This window comes from Mobula birostris, chromosome 11 (assembly GCF_030028105.1).
Source record: "Mobula birostris isolate sMobBir1 chromosome 11, sMobBir1.hap1, whole genome shotgun sequence".
NCBI lineage: Eukaryota > Metazoa > Chordata > Chondrichthyes > Myliobatiformes > Myliobatidae > Mobula > Mobula birostris.
This window is the reverse complement of record NC_092380.1, coordinates 85,996,012-86,018,837: the sequence shown is the minus strand read 5'-3', so window position 1 is coordinate 86,018,837 and position 22,826 is coordinate 85,996,012.

Here is a 22,826-nt window from a genome sequence, read left to right as displayed (position 1 = left end):
GGATGGATATCTACATCCTATGAATAGTTAAACACAGTATACTCAAAGGCTGCGTGCATGGAAATAGAATTGCTGTTTCAGGTCAATGACCTTCTATCAAAAAAAATGGCAGTTAAAACTGTCTTTAAGTGTCCCCGTTCTGTAAACATAAGAAGACTTTGCTTTAAGATAAAACTAATTGCTTGAAATGGAAATGGTTTCGGCACCAACTCCTTTGCCAATACAGTACAGTAATTATTTTGAAACTTTTTTTCTATTTGTGTGCCACTCATTTAAGATTTAATCTTAACTTTTTATTGGATTTGCAAAGATTAACAGGGTGTGTATTATCATATATGAAGGTACAGTATTGTACAATTTAGAAGTGTGTGCTTGTAGGAGGAATGCATTAAGATATTTAAAGAATAACTACGTACAGTGTGGGCAGGATGTTTCCCCTAAGGTGTGTGCTTGCACGCATGCACACATCTTTTGCTACTAGTGCACAAAGGAGTTCAAACTGCACACAAAAGGTTGTCACCTTCTACCTCGTTGGCATGTTTATTTTATGATCATACCTGATCACATTTCCTTTTCCACTTTCTGATGCCAACGGTGTTGACAATGTGGAGTTTGCAATGATTTGTCTGCAGATTTTAGAACTGGCTTATTTATGCTGTTTTTATTGACAAAATTGTTCAGTGTGCACATGTTGTCACTGGGCAAAAAATTGCGCAGCACAAGATTTTTGCACACACTGGTCTTTACAAATTAGAAGGAACATTGCCGGAAGTTGAGACAACTTGTTTGATGGGTTTGCTAGGGATCGGTTCAGTTGTGTGTGTAAGGCAGTTAATATGAAGCCATGTACTTCAACAGTTTAATTTATACAATTACCAAAAATGCTGAGAAACTCTGGAGTATAATTAGTGCTTTAACGCCTTCAATTAGTACAAAATTATTTTAAATCATCTGTGCATTGGAGATAAATTATATTAAAACTGATGTTCTTTTCTTATCTGTCAATGCCAACAAGAGTGTACTGGAAGACATCAATGGGAGCATGAAGTTTGAAACAAATTGGTGACCATTTTAGAATATGCCCTTTATGTAAGACTGAGGAAACCTTATGATGAAGTTTTCAACTACTTTGTGTGTTGCATCAATTTAAATTATCCATTTAATATATTACTTGCATTAATTTTCTAATGTGTTTCTTAAATACAGCATCATTTTTGGATCACTGAAGTTAAATGATTTGCCTCTGGTGTGATTTGTTGCTTAATTTGCATCGTGCTGAAAATTGTGTAAAATATGCAGGCAGTACATTGCACAAATTCAGATAGTATTGGGGAAATTAGCAATGCAAGTTGATAATAGCATTGTTTGCCCAAGTAATGATGAGGAAATGCCATCAGTGCTAAGATGGAGAATTCCTAGAAATTAGTCCAATTCCTTGACAGGTGAGACTTAAAACCAAAGCAGGTTCAAATGTGTTAAAAAGTGTTGAAGAGATTTTGGAGGCATAAGTATCACTTGATTCTGGAGTGGTTCCGGAAGAGTTAAAAACTGCAAATGTCACTCCAGTCTTCAAGAATGGAGAGGGACAGAAGGAAATTATAGGCCAGTCAGCCTGACCTCAGAGGTTGGGAAGATGTTGGAGTTGATTATTAAGGATTAGGTCTCAGGGTACTTGGAGGCACATGATAAAGTATGTTGTAGTCAGCACTGCTTCCTCATGGGAAAGTCTTGACTGACAAATCTGTTGGAATTCTTTGAAGAAATAACAAGCAGTTTAGACAAAGAAGAATTGGTTGATAGTGTGTACTTCTACTTTCAGAAGGCCTTTGACAATGTGCCACACATGAGGCTGCTTAACAAGCTAAGAGCCCATGGTACTTCAAGAAAGCTTCTAGCATAGATAAAGCAGTGACTGATTGGAGGGAGGCAAACAGTGGGAATGAAGGGAGCCTTTTCTGGCTGGCTGTAGGTGAGTAATGGTGTTCCACAGGAGTGTGCGTTGGGACCGATTCCTTTTACGTTATATGTCAATGATTTGGATAATGGAATTGACAGCTTTTTTGCTAAGTTTGCAGACAATATGAAGATAGTTAGAGAAGCAGGTAGTTTTGAGGAAGTAGATAAGCTACAGAAGGACTTAAACAGATTAGGAAAATGGGCAGATAGAATAAAGCTTTCGGATGTGTACGGCCATGCACTTTGGTAGAAGAAATTTTCTAAATGGAGAGGAAATACAAAAAACTGAGGTGAAAGGGGACTTGGAAATCCTTGTGCAGAATTCCCTAAGGGTTAATTTGCAGGTTGTGTCTGGGGTGAGGAAGGCAAATTACAATGTTAGAATTCATTTTAAAAGGCCTAGAATATAAAACAAGGATGTAATGTTAAAACTTTTTAAAGCACTGGTAAATCCTCACTTGGAGTATTGTAAGCAGGTTTGGGCACCTTATCTTAGAAAGGATGTGCTGAAACTGGAGAGGGTTGAAAGGGAGTTCAGAATAATGATTCCAGGATTGAATGGTTTGTCATATGCAGAGTGTTTGATGGCTCTGGGCCTGTATTCACTAGAATTCAGAATAATGAAGAGTGACAGCATTGAAACCTATTGAATGGTGAAAACCCTTGATACAGTGGATATGGAGAGGATGTTTCCTATGGTGAGTCTAAGACCCGAGGGCACAGCCTCAGAAAAGAGGGGCATCCTTTTAGAGCAGAGATGGGGAGGAATTTCTTTAGCCAGAGAGCGGTGACATCTGTGGAATTCTTTGCCAGAGGCAGCTGTGGAAGCCAAGTCTTTATGTATATTTAATGCAGAGGTTGACAGATTCATGATTGGCCGGGGCATGAAAAGATAAGGGGTGAAGGCAGAAGATTGGGGCTGAGAGGAAAATTGGATCTGCCATGAAAAGGCAGAGCAGATCTGATGGGCCAAATGGCCTGATACTGCTTCTCTATCTTATGGTCATATTCTTGAGCATTATGTTCAGAAAAGAAGTACAAATGGGTTCAATTTCTAGGAATAATTTTCTTGGATTACTTTCCTGTTAAAAATATAAAAATATGTGTATAATTTTAATGATTTTATTCAGCAGAGCTTTATCTAGTCTCCAAAAATAATTTGGTCTTGGTTCTATATTTCAGGATTAAATTGACGCAGAAATTGTTCTTCCTTCACTGATTTAATTTTTCATGGGTTGAAATATAAGACTGCATTTCCCCAAGATGACCAGCAAGTGTCATTGAAACTTCAAATAGTTCCAGACTAAAAATTTAGTGAACTTTTTGTAGTGTTTGAAGGAATCAAAAGTTCATACTTATTTATTTCACCAAAAGAGTTAACATTATTCCAACAAGCATCAACAAATCTCATTAAATTATTAAATATTGAAGACCCAACTCTATCTGCACTGAACAATGAATTATAGGAAATCCTGAAAAGCTAAAAATTCATCTGTGGAGTGAGAAACAACTGATCTCCTTTCATCAAGATGAGAATGTTCTCAAATTGTTAATATTTTTAAATGAATACAGATGTAGGGGAAGGGCGAATGAAGAAAACAATAAATTAAGGCACTTGTGGAAGGCAGGAAGTATTGAATTTTGAAAGTGAAATGACCAATAAAACAAGAACTTTACAGGTTCTTCCAATCAATAGCTGTTTTGTAGCCTGGGGAAATACACATGCGGGACAAAAAATACATTTTTGGATCTTAAATTTCTTTATCTGTTTTAGATGTTTTATTGCAGAAAGAGGGTATCAAAATTAAAATGACAAAATAAATTTAAAGAAAACAGTTCCCATTATTACAATCTCAGTTTAACTTTGGACCACACCCTTGTTACATATGCAGTATGAAAATAACTACAACAAAATATACAAAACCAATACAATAGTGGCAATTATTTGGCACACACGTGCTTAACTTCCAAGCACATATAGGCGAGACCTTGAAATGAGTTCTCCTCCCTCACGCTAGTAGGCCTTTTAAGGAACTTCGCAATCACGCTATTCCAGCGCCGATCAATTTTATTTGCAAAAATCTTTCCTCATCAAACCTGGGAAAAACATTCAAACACCGTCCTTTCAAGAACATGGCAACTCTTTGTTCTACTCCACCCATGCAAAATGACATCACCATTTTCTCTTAAAGGTACAGGCAGCTACTTTAGCATTACCAAGGTGAATACATAAGTACATTTTAACAATAAAAAAAATATTCAATGGTCACCTGGTTACAGCTGTGTCCAGTTCAAAATGCTCATAGCAACTCCACTTATGTGTGGCTTCTGTCAAACTTCTGTTGAAGTAATCTCACTTTAGAGGAATCCCTCAAGACATTTCCAGTAGCTCTATTTATTTGCTGTACCCATCATTAAAGATTTGATATATTTACTTTAAATCACATCATAATTTCAAAACTAAATATTTTTTTCATGATTCCTTGCATTTGCCTATCACTTAACAGTTTCTAAACCAATCTGTAAACTAATTTTCGAGTTTAGAATCCAAAACACTCACAGCAATCTGTTTGTAAGCATGTAACCTTTGATTTTCTGATTATTAATGAGCCCTATAGCCACCATTGATCTATAAACATGTAATGCTTACCTGAAGTGTTATGAGCAGTTTGAATGTTTCAGACACTGATGTTCAAATCCCTAAAACCCGGGGCCCTTCATTACAAAAAGTTCAGAGACATTAAAGAAGCGTTACATCAGGCAACTCTGACCCAGCATTGCCAATGATATAGCTGGAATAGACTTCCATCGTAAGTTATAAATTTGTAGATGATTTGATTATTTTTGTATCTCTTACACTTAAGAGAGTTTCGATACTATTCAAAATCATTAATGAAATTTTTAAAATTCTGAAGCACTAAAACTAAAACAATATTTTTTGCAATAAATAAATAAAAATTAAACTAAATTTATTCAATAATGGGGAAGGTAGGCTGAATCCATGGCTTGCATTTTGTAAGAAAATATCATTAGTCCTTTAGACAACTGATAGTATTTCCCCACAAAACTTCAGCCATGAATTCAGCTGATCTTCCCAGCATGTCACAATGTTTTCCTCCCCCTACCACACAAATGGTTGACTTAGTCAATAATGCGAAGCACTGATGTGATTAGGATGGTGGGGAGTATTGGTAGCTTGCTTTGAGGCATTTGATTTTGCAGTGTCCGCCAAGCTTGGTGATTAGCTTGCAGACATTTCGTCACCGGTCAAGGTGACATCTTCAGTATCATAACCTGCGGGCTGATTGCGTACTTTTCCATATTTCCAGCATGACTGCTCTTTGGGTATTGTACTTTTCTTTATTGGCTGCTAAATATAATGTCAACTTAGCATCCCCATAAACTGCATTACATCTGTGTGCTGATATTCAAAATAACACTCAATAATGTCTTGGAAAGTGACAAGTGTGTAGGTTAGCGATTTGCAGCGGAATTTTTAATACGAAAACAGAGTCCACAAAATTATGATCATGACCTCAAATAATAAAATAGTAAATTCTCAACAAGCTAATGCTTACAAGAAATGACTGTTCAGAGGAAACCCTGCTAGTTCATGGTTGTTATTCTCTCTTAATATAATCCTATATCATTGTAATTATTGGCAGTCAATAGGGTGGTTCACAACTGAATTAGAAGATGCTGCTTCACTCCCCTGCAGTATATTAAGACAATCCTATCCTACACATTGTCTTAATAAGCCTCTTTTTTTTACTCACTGGATATAAAGTTGCAAAGTTACAAAGAAGAATTTTGCTCTTCAGTGATGCTGGGTCCAATGATTAATCATGTTCTGACTGAGTATCTAGTGAATTTGGCGGGAGAAATATTTTGCATATTAGCTAAAAGGAATGAGATGTGACTTTAAGAGGAAAAACTCAGTTTTAGATCTATCCTACCTATCAACTGCAAATAAATGCCAAGATCCAGTCATCACAAATTTGCATCTGCAATTTATGTCTTGAACCCAGCTAAACAGAACCAAAATATCTCGCTAGTAAAATTTGGAAGTCACAGATTAAAAGATTTGTTTGGTAAAATATATTAATTAAGTCCTTCCAAAATATAGCAACTGAAGATTGGGTTAACCTTTCTAGCCACCTGCAGTTCTCTTCCATCTGGGTTCAGCATAAGCATACATTTGCTCTCCTCCATCAGGTGACATGAGGTAGTACAAAATGAGATTTTAAAAGTGATCTGTTGACCTTGTCCTTTGACCTAATATGGCTTAATATATATACTGAAAGGCTTATTGCTGCCGCCTAATGAGTTCTGTCTTGCACATGTCTTTTGCAAGAAGCTAATTTTCTGTATGGTAAGTTTTTGGAAGTGGTTATTTTATACTGTTAGCATATAGTCCCTTTACAGGAACATCAAGCAACACACATATAAGTTGTGGTGAACGCAGCAGGCCAGGTAGCATCTCGAGGAAGAGGTACAGTCGAAGTTTTGGGCCGAGACCCTTCGTCAGGACTAACTGAAAGAAGAGCTAGTAAGAGATTTGAAAGTGGGAGGGGGAGGGGGAGATCCAAGATGATAGGAGAAGACAGGAGGGGGGGAGATGGAGCCAAGAGCTGGACAGGTGATTGGCAAAAGGGATATGAGAGGATCATGGGACAGGAGACCCAGGGAGAAAGAAAAGGGGGAGAGGGGGAAAAAGCCTAGAGGATGGGCAAGGGATATAGTGAGAGGGACAGAGGGAGAAAAAGGAGAGAGAGAAAAAGAATGTGTGTATATAAATAAATAACGGATGGGGTACGAGGGGGAGGTGGGGCATTAGCGGAAGTTTGAGAAGTCGATGTTCATGCCATCCGGTTGGAGGCTACCCAGACGGAATATAAGGTATTGTTCCTCCAACCTGTGTGTGGCTTCATCTTTACAGTAGAGGAGGCCGTGGATAGACATATCAGAATGGGACATGGAATTAAAATATGTGGCCACTGGGAGATCCAGCTTTCTCTGGCGGACAGAGCGTAGGTGTTCAGCAAAGCGGTCTCCCAGTCTGCGTCGGGTCTTGCCAATATATAGAAGGCCACATCGGGAGCACGGGACGCAGTATATCACCCCAGCCGACTCACAGGTGAAGTGTCGCCTTACCTGGAAGGACTGTCTGGGGCCCTGAATGGTGGTAGGGGAGGAAGTGTAAGGGCATGTGTAACACTTGTTCCGCTTACAGGGATAAGTGCCAGGAGGGAGATCAGTGGGGAGGGATGGGGGGGAACGAATGGACAAGGGAGTCATGTAGGGAGCGATCCCTGCGGAAAGCAGAGGTGGTGGGGAGGGAAAGATGTGCTTAGTGGTGGGATCCCGTTGGAGGTGGTGAATTTACGGAGAATTATATGTTGGACCCGGAGGCTGATGGGGTGGTAGGTGAGGACAAGGGGAACCCTATTCCTAATGGGATGACGGGAGGATGGAGTGAGAGCAGATATGCATGAAATGGGGGAGATGCGTTTGAGAGCAGAGTTGATAGTGGAGGAACGGAAGCCCCTTTCTTTAAAAAAAGAGGGCATCTCCCTCGTCCTGGAATGGAAAGCCTCATCCTGAGAGCAGATGCGGTGGAGACGGAGGAATTGCGAGAAGGGGATGGCATTTTTGCAATAGACAGGGTGAGAAGAGGAATAGTCCAGATAGCTGTGAGAGTCAGTAGGCTTATAGTAGATATCAGTAGATAAGCTGTCTCTAGAGATAGAGACAGAAAGATCTAGAAAGGGGAGGGAGGTGACAGAAATGGACCAGGTAAACTTGAGGGCAGGGTGAAACTTGGAGGCAAAGTTAATGAAGTCAACGAGCTCAGCATGCGTGCAGGAAGCAGTGCCAATGCAGTCGTTGATGTAGCGAAGGAAAGGTGGGGGACAGATACCAGAATAGGTTTGGAACATAGATTGTTCCACAAACCCAACAGAAAGGCGGGCATAGTTAGGACCCATACGGGTGCCTGTATCGTGCTGTTTGCCTGTCAATTCCCTTCATGTATGATATAATGCTGAAGTATGAGAAGAGGCTATGCTCTCTAAATTGCCATTGTGAGTTCTGTAGGATTCTTGAGCTTTTTTTTTACTTTTGTATATATTCCTTGTCTTATTTTTCAGCTTATTATCATTGATTGAAGAATGATGACAAATTCAGGGAGATTAATGACAATGTTAGTTTAGCAATAGAGAATAACCATTATCAGTTTACCAAAAGTTCCCAGAATAGTTGAGCATTTGCCTTTATTTTATTGCTTACTTTGAAATAAGGATCCTCATTATCAACCTTCTAGACCTTGTGAGGATAATATTTCATTTTTCTGTCTGGTTATGATAGCAATGAGTTATTTAGTCAAGCTTTGGTAAAACCTCTTGTGGGCAATTTGATGCTCTGAGTATGCATAATCAAGACTCCTGGGCACAGATCTTGTCCCTTTGTTTGAATGAAGGAGTGTGCAGATTCCAATATTGATAGCTATGAAAAACAGCCTGAATTTTCCAACAGTTGTTACAAAATGGCTTTCAAGCACGATCATGTGTCAATTCTTTATTTTGCATTCATGATAACACATACTAAAGAGAGAACTACTGCCAATTAAGTTTCATTTCATATTGGACAGGACAGCTTAATTTTTAAAGTAATCTCTGACACAAATGACTACTATTGCTGCTGTTTCATTAAGATTAATAATGTCCAAAATTTCTGTGAACCCTTAAATGCGTCTTTAAATGTAGATCTTTACATTGTCTTGAAAACATTAATAGCACATTATCTTTAATCAAATACTGTAATATCAATAATTATTATTGGATGGGTTGCATGAAGTGTTTAGGTTGTAGAACGTATGCGTTGATGATAGATTTCTTCTAACAACCTACAATGTAAAGTATTGTATAAACACAAGAGATCCTGTGGATGCTGAACATTCAGAACAATCCATACAGAATGATAGAGGCATTCTGCAGGCCAGGCAGCATCTATGAAGGGTAATAAACAATCAGTTTTCAGACAAGACCCTTCATCAGGACTAGTGTAGAGTATGGCCTCTGAAGTTATATTGTGAAGAAGTTTGGGGAAAGGGGGTATAAAGGGAATGTGTAGAGGAGTAGGAAAAATTGAGTCAAAGAGCTTAATTGTCAATTAAGGTATGTACTAAAATGATACATTGCAGTGGGGTTCAAAGTAAATTTATTATCAAAGTACACACATGTTGCCGTATACTGCCATGAAATTTATTTTCATACAGGTATTTTAACAGGAAAAAAGAAATACAATAGAATATTATGAAAAAAAAATACATAGACAAAGAATGTCATACAGCCAATGTGAAAAAGAAGACAAACTGCAAATAAAACAAATAATACTACAATCATGAGTTGTAAATACTCCTTGAAAATGGGTCTGTAGATCATAGAATCAGTTCAGCACAGTGGTGAATAAAGTTATCCACACTGGTTCAGGAGCCTGATGGTAGGAGGGTAATAACTGTTCCTGAGTTGTAAATACATGATGGTATTCATTCATTTAAGCACATTTTATTCTATATCAGTACTTAACATTTGAACTTACCTTTATATAATTCTTTATTCTTTATAATTGTTGAATATTGTTGTTTTTATTGCATATTATGCCAATACTCCACAAAAAATTTGTAATACATGTAAATTATATGGTGATAAAAGTTGATCTTAGAAGCCAGTGGTGTGGCAGCTACTGCTTCTAGTTGGAATCCGAGGTTTTTGATACAAGGCTCTTTTTGAAGTCAGAAACATAGAAACATGGAAAACCTACAGCACAATACATGCCCTTCAGTCCACAAAGCTGTGCTGAACATGTCCTTACCTTGGAAATTACCTAGGGTTACCTATAGCCCTCTATTTTCCTAAGCTCCAGGAGTCGCTTAAAAGACCCTATCATATCCACCTCCACCAACGTCACTGGCACGCATTCACCACTCTCTGCGTAAAAAAAACTTACCCCTGACATCTCCTCTGTACCTACTTCCAAGCACCTTAAAACTGCGCCCACTCGTACCAGCCATCTCAGCCCTGGGAAAAAGCCTCTGACTATCCACATGATCAATGCTTCTCATCATATTATACACCTCTATCAGGTCACCTCTCATCCTCTGTCGCTCCAAGGAGAAAAGGCCAAGCTCACTCAACCTATTCTCATAAGGCATGCACCCCAATTCAGGCAACATCCTTGCAAATCTCCTCTGCGCCCTTTTTATGGTTTCCACATCTTTCCTATAGTGAGGCGACCAGAATTGAGCACAGTACTCCAAGTGATGTCTGACCATGGTCCTATATAGCTGCAACATAAATTGTTGCTTCATGAGACACGTAAATTATTGCTTCGTGATAGTCTTATTAAGAGTTTGTAGAACAAAGGGAAGTTGAAACAAATAGTGTTAGGGGTCTATTAGTTGAGGAAGAGAGAGAAACTAAAGATGGCACCAAGCATATATCAGTTATTTTTATACGACCAAGTAAGAAAAAAAAGTCATTCCAATCTATAGCTAAGAATTAACCAATTAGTAATCACTTAATACTGCAATACCAAGTAAAATAAAATGCAAGGAAAATGACAATTGAACAGTCGAATCTAAGAATTAAATAGTCAGATGCAAAACCCTCCTCCCAGCCACTGATTCTAAATTACAGGTTTAGAATCATTTGTAACATACTCAAGGAGATCTGTTTTTTTTTCCTGTGAGAATGATGTAATCGTCTTTTGGAGGTCACCTGAAGTGATTTTCCCGCCGATGTGAGGTCACGTGATGACATATGCATCATGACTATATAAGGGTCGACCCAAATGACGCAGCAGAGTTTTTAGTTTGTAGATTTCCAGGTAGAATGTGCTGTATCACCATTTCTGCTGCATGTTTGTTTTTGTGGTGCAGTTTCATTTTTTAAAAACGTTTTGCGTTTTGTTGCAAGAAACCATATTATTGGACTGGAAATTTTTGGCTAGGTGTGTTGATTTACTCAATTCCAACATTAGAAGGGAGAGTGAAGAATTTATCGAAGTGCAGGATCGAGGGATCGAGACGAGTCGGCATCGTTTGGCAGTTTAATAAAGGATCAACCTTATTGAGTCTTCGTTGGAGTAGCAACCCGCATTGAAGATAACTCTTGCCAAAAAGAGCAAAGAGTTCATGCAACGGTTTACGCTCTCTCTCTAAAAGAATTTAAGGTCAGTTGTTTTAAACTGATTATTTACCTCCACGTGGATTCTGTGGGCAGAACCAGCAGGAAAGTTGCGTCTGTGAAGAAATCCTGCTCCTGAGAAGCCTCTCACAAATTGAACGTATAGATCTGTTGGACTTTTGAATTTATCGCTTTAAGAACTATATCTGACATTATCGCTTTAAGAACTGTTTTCGCATTTAACACTCTAAGAACCAGAGCCGAGTGTTGATTCATTGAACGGCTGCATATCGGTTAACTTCCGGTTCAAGTTTTTGTTTTTTTTTACCTTATCGTTTATCCGTGTTTAATAAACATAGAACAAAGAACATAGAATAATACAGCACAGTACAGGCCCTTCGGCCCACAATGTTGTGCCAACCCTCAAACCCTGCCTCCCATATAACCCCCCCACCTTAAATTCCTCCATATACCTGTCTAGTAGTCTCTTAAACTTCACTAGTGTATCTGCCTCCACCACTGACTCAGGCAGTGCATTCCACGCACCAACCACTCTCTGAGTAAAGAAACTTCCTCTAATATCCCCCACCCCTTACCTTAAAGCCATGTCCTCTTGTATTGGGCAGTGGCGCCCTGGGGAAGAGGCGCTGGCTATCCACTCCATCTATTCCTCTTATTATCTTGTACACCTCTATCATGTCTCCTCTCATCCTCCTTCTCTCCAAAGAGTAAAGCCCTAGCTCCCTTAATCTCTGATCATAATGCATACTTTCTAAACCAGGCAGCATCCTGGTAAATCTCCTCTGTACCCTTTCCAATGCTTCCACATCCTTCCTATAGTGAGGTGACCAGAACTGGACATAGTACTCCAAGTGTGGCCTAACCAGAGTTTTATAGAGCTGCATCATTACATCACGACTCTTAAACTCTATCCCTCGACTTATGAAAGCTAACACCCCATAAGCTTTCTTAACTACCCTATCCACCTGTGAGGCAACTTTCAGGGATCTGTGGACATGTACCCCGAGATCCCTCTGCTCCTCCACACTACCAAGTATCCTGCCATTTACTTTGTACTCTGCCTTGGAGTTTGTCCTTCCAAAGTGTACCACCTCACACTTCTCCAGGTTGAACTCCATCTGCCACTTCTCAGCCCGCTCCTGCATCCTATCTATGTCTCTCTGCAATCTTTGACAATCCTCTACACTATCTACAACACCACCAACCTTTGTGTTGTCTGCAAACTTGCCAACCCACCCTTCTACCCCCACATCCAGGTCGTTAATAAAAATCAATAACAGTAGAGGTCCCAGAAAAGATCCTTGTGGGACACCACTAGTCACAATCCTCCAATCTGAATGTACTCCCTCCACCACGGCCCTCTGCCTTCTGCAGGGAAGCCAATTCTGAATCCACCTGGCCAAACTTCCCTGGATCCCATGCCGTCTAACTTTCTGAATAAGCCTACCGTGTGGAACCTTGTCAAATGCCTTACTAAAATCCATATAGATCACATCCACTGCACTACCCTCATCTATATGCCTGGTCACCTCCTCAAAGAACTCTATCAGGCTTGTTAGACACGATCTGCCCTTCACAAAGCCATGCTGACTCTCCCTGATCAGACCATGATTCTCTAAATGCCTATAGATCCGGCCTCTAAGAATCTTTTCCAACAGCTTTCCCACCACAGACGTAAGGTTCACTGGTCTATAATTACCCGGACTATCCCTACTACCTTTTTTGAACAAGGGGACAACATTCGCCTCCCTCCAATCCTCCGGTACCATTCCCATGGACAACGAGGACATAAAGATCCTAGCCAGAGGCTCAGCAATCTCTTTTATCGCCTCGTGGAATAAATGTTTGGTTATTTTTATATAACCTGTCTCGATTGATACTCATTGTTGCCATTTACGTAACACATTACATCTGAAAATTCAGAGCCAGAAAAGCTGGTATCGACATTACATATTGTTGTGCATTTAATATTTCAGTAATCTTTGAATCCTGGAAAAAAATATATACATAATGTTGTTTACATAATTCATTATGGGTTGTAATGTATGTGTAAGTATGTGAATGGCATATGTCATTACACCACCTCATAATCTGCGAATGCCTCACTAAAGTAAAGTGGAACTACGTGTACCAGAGTTATCCCTGGCTCTCCCATGCTTTTCTTTTGATTAGTTTTAGAGTTACAAGTCATAAAAGTGGTGATGAGTATGTTTTAAAATGAACCCGAGTTAGTTACCTACATGCAGAAGTGCAGTGAGACTCCTGAGTTAAAGAAGAATGCAGCACATTTTCTTCGCAAGAGGACAGAAACGATTGAGCTGAAAAAAAAGTGCAGCACATTTTTTCCTTGTAAGAGAAGATGGTCGAGTTAAAAAAGGCAGAAAATAAATGAAATTCATGGGTTCATTAACAGTGAGTCCCAGGTAATAATCATAAATTTTAAAAAAGAGCAGAAGTAGCTGGCTACATCAGAAAGATTTCAATTGCATAAAAAATAACTGGGAGATGCATACTGAGCAATTTGTGACATATTTTGAAGCAAATGAAATAGCCAAAGAAAAGCAAGAGCCGGTTTTGCTGAGTGTAAGAGTAAAAGAGCATACAATTTGGTTAGAAGATTAACTGCTACAACCAAGCCAGCCAAAATGAGTTTCGTTGATATTGTGAAAGTTATGCAAGAACATTTAGAACTGAATCACTGTTGATTGCAAAATGCTTTAGGTTTTATAAGTGGAATCAAAAGGAAGGGGAGTTCATTTCAGCTTCTTCATCATCATCATCATTATGTGACATGGAATGTCATGGTCTTTGACCGTAGTTGTTCCATGCAAATTTTTCAACAGAAGTGGTTTACCGTTGTCACCTTCTGGGCAGTGCCTTTACAAGATGGGTGACCCTAGCCATTATCAATACACTTCAGAGATTGTCTACCTGACATCAGTGGTCACAACTTGTGATAGGCACCAGCTGGTCCCATGGCTTTACATAACCCTCATCAGAGGACTAAGCAGGTGCTACATTTTGCCCAAAGATGACCTGCAGGCTAGCGAGTGAAGGAGCACCTTACACCAACCCAGGTAGAGCATATCTCCACCCTGTCAACCATCATTTCAGATTATATGGGTAAATTGAAGAAGCTGTCTGAACATTTTCAGTTCAGCGATGGGCTTAGTGATGCAGTGAGAAATCAATTAGTTTGTGGAATCTTACAAGAAAGCATTCAAAAATGGCTCCTAACTGAAGCATATTTTACATCTAAAAGAACAGTTGAAATTGCTGTATCAATGGAAACAGCAGAGATGCAATTGAGTTGCAGTCAAGAACGAAGGTGAGCATGACCATATTTGCTGTTTCAAGATGGAGGTCTACCTGGCCAAACAAATTATGTTACCATTGTGACAGGTACTCACATATTCCATACCAATACAGATTTAAAGGAGAAACTTTCAGAAAAGGCAACAAAGTAGAACACATACAACAAAAATGTCAGGCAGACAAAAAGAAATGGACTGCAAAGGGAAGAGAAAAAGATAAAAGTTCAAGTTGCAATTTCAGAAACAGCACTAGTATGCATGCTGCTGATGCAATATCTGATAATGATGAGAGTGACACTGCTTTGATACTTACAATGTGAAAACTAACAAGAGACAAGTAATATGGCTTACACCAGAAATGAATGGCAAATTAATTAAAATGGAATTGGTCACTGGTTTGGCTGTTTCAGTCATTACACAAAATGAGTTTGAATGGTATTTTAAAGACCCCATCAAGTCTCCATTAACGCAGTACTGCAAGTAGATCAAAGCCCTCTGCCCAGGATAGAGCATATCTTTGCAACCCTTTCTGGAGGGAATCACTTCAACAAAGTGGACTCTGCTGAGGATTACCTGCAGATAGATATGGAAGAAGAGTCCAAATTTGTTTCTCACTATGAACACTCACATCAACCTTTATTACCTTAATGGGCTTATTTTTGGAGTAGCTTCTGCACCTGCATTCTGGCAAAAAGTGCTTTTCCATTCCTGGGAATGGCCTGCTTTGCCCTGGCAGGATTAAGGTGGGTTTTGCCAGACCACTTGTGGACACAAATTTCTTGGTATTAAAGGATGTGGCTACCAAGTGGCTAGAATTGTTCCCAATAGTCTCCTCAAATTGCCTTCTCAAAGACTGGTGTTCCAGAAAACTCAGTCAGTGACAATGGACCACAGTTTGTTGCAGAACATTTTCAGTTATTTCTGAAAATGAATAGAATAAGACATATTGATTCTGCACCTTACCACTCAGCTACAAATGACTTGGTGGAAATGTTTGTTCAGGGCCTAAGGAACACACTGCGAGCAACGTCAGCAGAACACACTACACTGACACTGAGTCAGAAGCTCACCAAATACCTCCTTTCATATCACAATGCAGCACGCTCCACACTCAACAATCCAACAGCCATGCTATTCCTAAGTCATTCCTTGCACTCATGCTTGGATCTCTTCAAACCCAATCTCAGAAAGAGTATGCTAGGGAAACAGCTGAGCAGATTGATAGCTCCACAAACAAGGAGGTTCATGTTTCACTCCTGGACAAGCAGTCCTGGTGAGGGACTACATGGATGACCACAAGTGAGCACTTGGGTGTCTAAAGCTGTCCGATCTATGTGCTGCAGTTTCAGAGTCAACTCCTACAACTACCATGGGGGAAGCCCCAGAACCTGTGATTGTTTCACAGCCACAAGTCTCTCCTGCCAAGCTTTAATGAGCTTTAACCAGCGACCAATCCAGACATTGATATTTTGAGAGGAGGGGCCTTCAATCAAGTCGACTACCTGATGATAAAAGGCAGCAGTGGGTTAGTACAGTGAAAGAAAGCTTTGAACAGCAGCCAGTTGGCATTTGGGATTGATTAGCAAGAGCAAATTAAGGCAGAGACAAACGCAGAAGCGATTGCCACGGCAGCCGTTGTCTGAGATAGTATGGTGATCTTGAGGAATTTCTTTGGGCAGAGAGTGTTGACTCTATGGAATTCTTTGCTACAGACAGTTGTGGAGGTCAAGTCTTTATGTATACCTAAGTCAGAGGTTGATAGATTCTTGATTGGTCAGGGCATGAAGGGATACGGGGAGAAGCAGGAGATTGAGGCTGAGAAGGAAGATTGGATCAGCTATGATGAAATAGTGGAGCTGACTTGATACCCAAATGGTCTAATTCTGCTCCTATATCTTATGATCTAAATCTTTAGGATTGAATGGGAGAATTAAAAAATTACTATGCTGTGGATGTTTATTTAGTAGTTGCATTATGTATTATATTGTATAATGTTATAAGTAAAGCAGGAAGGTGTGTTGTATAATTTTGCAGTATTATTTGAATAATGCAATCATAATTTGATTAAGCATTTGTTGTTTACATAATTCATTGTGGGCTATATGTAAAAATACAGGAATGGCATATGTTATCATGCCACCACGTTTATGCACGCCTCACTGAAGTAAAAGAAAATTAAACAGTCACAAGTTATTCAAGGCTCTCCTATTTTTTTTATCAGCTTAGGAATTACAAAACCTAGTATGTATAAAATAATGTTATAAACTACTTAGGTTATGAAATATCAGAGTGTATATATTCTTCAAAGTATTCATATGATTATGTCATGGTTAGGCAGATTAATAGGCACACTAATCAAGCTTGAACTATTCTATGAACGATCGCCTTTAAACAAGTAAATCAGATGTAAATTATGATAAGGCATATTAGTATGAATAATATGACTTGTAAAAGTGAGTAAGCCCAGGTTCCAAGACCGGAATGAATCCAGTCCAAGAAATCCCATCTGTCATATTGATGTGTTTTAGCTGTTGCTCTGTGAATCTGATCAGCCAAGTTAGTTACGTCTTCACGTTCATCAGGTATGTAAGTCCCACATTCCTTGCCCATAACTCCACATGTGCCCCCCGCCCCCCCCCCCCGCCACACCCTTTAACTGCTAAGAGAAGATCTAATGCCATAAAAATTTGAAAAGAGCATCTTTGGCATGGCAACCCTTTCTGTTGTTACTTTCCCCAAGGCATCAGCAGTGTCATTGCTTACCCTTTCTGAGGCTATAGCATGTTTAATCTCTCTTATACTCCTTGCAACACCAGAAAATGGGAATCAAAATGACACAACACAATTTCCTTTTGAAATATCTTGTTTACTTCTATAATCGAGAGGTAAAGGAAGAACATACCTAAGTAACAAGATCCTCAGCAATTCCGTGGAAGACAGCTCTGTAGGAACCATTTCCACACATATCCATGAATATAGACAATTCCTTTTTACTTGACAGGAGCTTTGTTGAATTGTAATATTTTTCTGATGGATATCGTCAATGAAAATTCCAGAATCATTACCACATTCAGGACTCTGTAAAGTATAATTGCATGAACAATGCCCAATTGGAATGGTACCTTCTGAACAAAAGGTAGCTTTTACAGTGAACATATGAAAATATTTAGTAGCATTGACTTGAACATCAGATGTGAATATATCCCAGGACAAGATATGAATAGGGTCAGATATGATATGATTCCCTAAATCATGTTGATTATATTTACATAAATGATCTAGTTTAAGACTGTATGTGGGGGGCATGATCATCATATATTTATGCCTCCCTTGAGAATAATGAATCATCACCATTACTGGAATGTTTAATAAAGAGGGTGCATGTTTATTCTGCATCTGCAGGAATGCCTGGTTTTAGTGAATATTTTGAAGTGTGTGGGATATATTTACATATCCAACCTCTAGATATTAACAGCATTCATGTGAAACTCTAAAGTACATATTATGAGTCATTTTAACTTGCACAATGAGTAGGGAAATTTGACAAAAATATAATTACAACAAATAATATTAGAATAAACTTCAATGTCCAGTAGTTGTTAACTTGCTTGGTCTCTTCTGTCTGATTAGTGATTTGCTCACTGTAACCCAGCAACGTAGGTACTGAGTCAGAGGTTACAAGCACATTAACCTCAGTGCTTGTTGTCCTTGTCTGGTAGCACTCTAGTTTACTTGCAATGGCTGGCATGAATCCACTTACTTTTTGAACTTCAAAGTAAAATTATGATCAAAGTGCATATGTGTCATCATATACCATCATTCCTTTTCTTGCAGGCAATCACAGTAACTTCAAGAAAAACAGTAAAACCAATGCAAGACCACATCCAGCAAGGCAGACAACCAATATGCAGAAAAAAAAAGAAACTGTGCAAATGCAAAAAGAAAGAGATCTTAAAAAATAACAAATAAGCAATAAATATTGAGAACATGAGCTGAAGAGTCCTTGAAAGTGAGTGCAGTTTAGTGGGAACAGTTCAGTGATGGGGTGAGTGAAGTTGAGTGAAACTAGCCCTTCTGATTCAAGAGCCTGGTGATAGAGATGTAATAACTGTTGCTGAATCTGGTGGTGTGGATCCTGAGGCTCCGGTACCATCTTACTGATGGCAACACAGAAAAGAGAGCATGTCATGGATGGTGGGTGTCCTTGATGAATGATGATGCTGTTTTCCTGCAACAGCACTCCATGCGGATGTGCTCAATATTGGGGAGGGCTTTATCCATGATGGACTAGGCTGTGCCCATTACTTTTTGTAGCATTTTCCATACAAGGGCACTGGTGTTTCCATACCAGGCCGTGATGCAACCAATTAGTATACTCTCTGCCATACATCTATAGAAGTTTGTCAAAAATTCAGATGGCATGCTGAAATTTTTCAAACTTATAATAAAGTAGAAGTACTGCCGTACTTTCTTTGTAATGATACTTATGTACTGGACCCAGGAAAGATCTGGGTATCCCGATCATTTCCCCCTCTGGAATGATAACACTGATTAACCTAAAGCTGTTGCCCCTCTCCAGTTCTGATCCACTGATGAGGATTCTGGTTTTCTCCTCTTGAAGTCAATAATCAACTCCTTTGTCTCACTGACATAGAGAGAGAAATTGAACCAGCTCCCAGTGGATCCTAATGCAGTTTCTTAAGCAGTGCCCACTCACCTGGAATCAGGGTGTGTCCTCCATCTGTTAGATCATCCCAAACAGCCGACACCCATTAAGAAGACCAGGCAGCTTGGGTTAGTTTCACACAATAGCCGATGAAACTGTCTGCCATAATGTATATATCAGCCTCTCTGAGATTGAGGGCTCCCGGCAGTGACGACCTCGAATGGACTTAGTTTAGTTTTCTCATTTAGGGTTGCTCTGATGCTACACAGGACCACAGGCAGACCCATAGGACATGGTACACTTTCCTCATAGTACTTAGTCATTGTTTGATAGTTCCATTCACACATTTGACTTGTCCTGATGACTCTGGGTGATGTGGACAAAGGACAATGTTCTTCACGCAGTATAATTTCTGAAAAGCACTCCCAGTGAAATGTGTTCTTTGGTCAGTGTCAATGTGACATGGCAATCTCTATCTAGGAATATAGTCTTTGGTCAGAGTTTTTGCTGTGTGTGTGGCAGTGGCTACCCTTGCTGGAATAGCTTCCACCCATGTTGAAAACTTATCCACTATTCCTTGTATGTCTAAGTATCCTTGACACTTAGGCAAAGCAATGTATTCCATTTATAAATATAAAAATGGACTGGGTGGGGCAGGAGCACGTAATTGTAGTAGCTTTTCCGCTGCTCCACACATAACTCACACATTTGAGCAAACCAACAACACTGTCTTATATACGTTTGTAAATCAATGTCAGGCATTCTTTTCCTGCAAGCATTTTCAGGATCTTAGTAAGCCTGACATTGTTGGTATTTTTCATCTGTACTTTTTCATTAATTTCATCAAACTGTGATGTTTTATTCAGACAAAAGTTTTTATTAGGATCCGCGACTTTGTATATACTTTTACCACTTTGACTGCAATCTCGAAATATTAATGGAAAGTAACCAATTACCAAATAGAATGATCCAGCAACAAGATAGATTACAACTAAATTGATTGTACAACCGCTATTTATTTAGGTCCCAAAATAGATTGTAACCGGATAAGTTATGACCTAATATTTAACCAATATTTTCACAACTACTTTTCTTTTTAATTATCAGTGCAGCTGTCCTCAGTCCTGATTTCCATATGGTATTCAAAGTCAGAACCCAGAGGAACAGGTTCCTACCCCTTTTGTTTAGGTGCTGAAAATTCCTCTTGTCTTTGAGTTGATAGAAGTTCTAAATCTCAGAAATCCTGCTGCCAACTACACCACTTGTTGGATTCTGATGTTTTTGATCCAAGGTTCATTGAGAAGTCAAGAATGTGACACAAAACTTATTGCTTCATGATCTTTTTATTAAGAGTTGATAGAACGAAGTGAAGTTGAAACAAACGGTGTTTGGGTCTACTAGTTGAGGAAAAGATGGCGCCTAACATAAAGCAGCTATTTGTATACTACCAAGTTAAGGAAAGTTCCATTCAAATCTATAGAGTTAACCAATTAGACATCACTTATTCAATATGGCAGTACCAGGTTAACCAATAAGTAAGCAGTTCTTCCAAGTAATTGAGAACAAAAACACTTATTGAGTTTTCCCCAATTATCCTTTGTGTAGCCACTAGAGACATATTATCATAGATTGAAGAACGACTTAAAATACAAGCAGATACTTAATTGCTAAACGGCAAAGGAAATAACAATTAAATAGTCTAATCTAAGAATTAAATGGTTGGATCCAATAGATCTTTGGTGATGAACGCTACTTGCTTGTAGCAGTGCTCCATGTAAACTTACTCAATTTCAAAACGCAAACACAAGGAAATCTGAAGATGCTGGAATTTCAAGCAACCCACATAAAAGTTGCTGCTGAACGCAGTAGGCCAGGCAGCATCTATTGGAAGCGGTACAGTTGACGTTTCAGGTACAAGAGGTCCCAAAACGTCGACTATACCTTTTCCAATAGATGCTGCCTTGGCCTGCTGCATTCACCAGCAACTTTTATGTGTGTTACTCAATTTTATTTATTTATTGAGACACGGCGTGGAATAGGCCTATCCGGGCGCTTCAGGTCCTGCTGCCCAGTGACTCCCAATTTAACCCTAGCCTAATCATGGGACAATTTACAATGACCAATTAACCTACCAACTGGTCTGTCTTTGGGCTGTGGGAGGAAACCCACATGGTCATAGGGAGAATGTACAAGCTCCTTACAGAGAACAGTGGGAATTGAACATGGGTTGCTGTTATTGTAAAGCACTCTGCTGCGTACCGCCTCAATGGGGGATTAGTCTTTATCATATTATCCTGATTCTATAAATATGCAACTTTTTGTGCATTGCTAAGTACTTCAGTGCTTAAGCATTACCAACTAATTTCTACCCACCCTGCCCCTTTTCATGTCCATTACACAGAATTACTGCTCTCCCAAATTTCTGTGAAACTTTAAACACCTCTTTGATTTATTTATTTGTTTATTTATAGATACAGCATACCAACAGTCCCTTTCAGCTCAATGAGCCCACATTGTAAATTACACCCTTGTGAACACCTATTAACCTAACTAATGTCTTTGAAATGTGGGAAGAAATAGGAGTGTTTTTACATAATCTTGAAAACATTAACATCATATTCTAATTGTCAAATATCCATTTACATAAATCTTATATTAGTCCCAATTTTCTTTTCTCTCATCACCATAAACTCTTTTCAACCACCCTCCTGTAGTCGAGGAAATTTACAGTAGCCAGCATATCTTTGGCATGCAGGAAAACAACTGAATGCCCTGACAAAATTTGTCTGATCACAGAGAGAATGTATAAACTTCACAGAGACAACGCCAAAGTCAGACTAAGCTTGTGCCTCTCGTTAAACGTCTGTTCTTGTTCCAGGTCTCTGGAGTAGTGCGGCATCAATTTTAACGGCTGCACCACTGTGCTGCCCAGTGACATCAAACAGGCACCTACGGCAACAGACTGCCATGGGGTCTCACCGATTGCAAGAAACAATATCTTGCAAAAATCAAAGATCATCGAATTCTTCTTACATTCCACTTTTTTCAAACCTTAGCTCTCTTCTGACATTGCATTCTGAAACTTCAATTTGCTAAGTCAAGTTCACTGCACCTTCACCTTGTCCTAGTGGCTTTACCATGCTAGAGAGCCTTGAAATATGACCTGCCTGGACAATGGTTAAAGAGCAGCCAGAAACTGATGGATGAGGCATCATGTCATTACACCTGACGTTCGTATATACCATCTCAGGTCCTGATAGATTGTAACAAGTGAAGAGTAATTTTGAGCAGGATCTGCATTTGCCCATTGATTTCCTTGTCCCATATTGTGTGTGTGTGTCACTGGTGACTAAACCCAGATCAGCTTGTCAGCAATGGGATCTCCAGGATACCGCTTGTGGGAATTGGGTAGTGCTATTGCAGTTGAGGATATTTGGATACTTGAAGTAACAACAACAGTGAGAACATATTTGAGTGCCATGAATACAGAATGAGTACTGAATCTTTTCTTCTAATTACTGTTTTTAAGGCCCAGGGCTCCTATGTCAATCTTAGCTTTCCAACATGGCAGCACGTTAGCAGTGCAACAGTTTTGATGTATTTTGTCTGGCTGTGAATTGTTATGGGGATGCATGGCGAACATTCTCAATAATTCCTCTGCAGGCGTCTGAGCAAAGGAAGTAG